Raw genomic sequence first — 1,560 nt, 5'->3', positions numbered from 1 at the left:
AGCAGGGTTTCTCTGTGGCTTTGGAGCCTGTCCTGGCACTAGCTCTGTAGACCAGGCTGGTCTCGAACTCACAGAGATCCGCCTGCCTCTGCCTCCAAAGTGGGAGGATTAAATCCCAGGAGTGCTGGGATTAAAGGCATGCACCACCATCGCCCAGCTGTTGGAGGCCCTGTAACTGGAGTTGTGAGCTGCCATATGGGTGCTTAGAATTGAATTCAGGTCCTCTGGAAGAGCAGCCAGTGCTCTTTTTTTTTTTCAGCCAGTGCTCTTAACCTTAACTGCTGAACTATCTCTCCACTTCCAACAACTCTTATTTGATTGATTGATTGATTGATTGATTGATTGATTGATTGATTGATTGGCCTTTAATTCAAGATAATCCTCCTGCTTCAGCATTTCTAATGTCGGGATTACAGACACGTGCTGCCACTCCCAGTCCATTGGCTATTAGAATTTATTATATGTCAGGCATGGTGGCATGCAACGCAACTTCACTTTCAGCACTCGGGAGGCAGAGGCAGATGGATCTCTGTGAGTCTGAAGCCAGCATGGTCTACCAAGTGAGTTCCAGGACAGCCAGGACTGAACCATCTCGCAAAACCAAAAACTTTAAAAAATCTTATTATAAATGGTCAGTTGGTGTCCTTTGACTGGTTTTCTTTTCCTTGTGAACTTGTAAGACTTTCTATTTTTTTAAATTAAGACATTCTGGGCCAGAGAGGTGGTTCAAAGGATAAAGAGCTCTTCTAAGAGAATCTGAGTTCAGTTCCTAGCACCCACGTCAAGTGACTCATAACTGTACATGACTCCAGCTCTATCCAGTATCCAATACCCTCCTTTTGACTCCTGTGGGGACATACAAACATACACACTGAACATCTTTCTTGCTCTAAAGCATCTTTTCTTGCTTTAGAGCAAGAAAGATGTTCAGTGAGTGAGAGTACATACAGTGTTTGAAGAGGTCCTGAGTCTGGTTCCCACCACCCACATCAGGTGGCGCACAACCATCCACCTCTATGAACTCCAGCTCCAGGCAGATATGATGCCTCTGACCTTCCCAGACTCATATTCATGTGTACATGCCCACACATGCATCATACACATGATTTAAAAATTAAGAAAGTTTTATGTTTTTACATAGCCAAATCCATGTTCTTCATTGTTCTTTCATTTACCTTTATGCCTGAAACAAGTTTCCCTACTTCTGAGATCAAATAAGAAACTTATTCATCTATGTTCTAGTTTGTCTATGGCCTTATTTGAGGCCCCCCCTTTTTTTGGTTTTTTAATACAGGGTTTCTCTGGGTAACTTTGGCTGTCCTAGAACTCAATCTATAGACCAGGTTGGCCTTGATCTCAGAGATCCACCTCGTGAGGCCATTCTTGATCACTTTAGGACATAGTTGACAACAACAAGCATAAGCTTTTTTTTTTTTTTGAGACAGGGTCACAAATAGCTCAGGTGGTGTTTGAATTCAGCAGGCAGATAAGGATGACCTTGAACATCTGATCTTCCTGTCTCCACCTCCTAAGTGAGGGGATTGCAGGCATGCCCCCACC

This window comes from Microtus ochrogaster, chromosome X (assembly GCF_000317375.1).
Source record: "Microtus ochrogaster isolate Prairie Vole_2 chromosome X, MicOch1.0, whole genome shotgun sequence".
Lineage (NCBI taxonomy): Eukaryota > Metazoa > Chordata > Mammalia > Rodentia > Cricetidae > Microtus > Microtus ochrogaster.
This window is presented reverse-complemented; position numbering follows the sequence as displayed.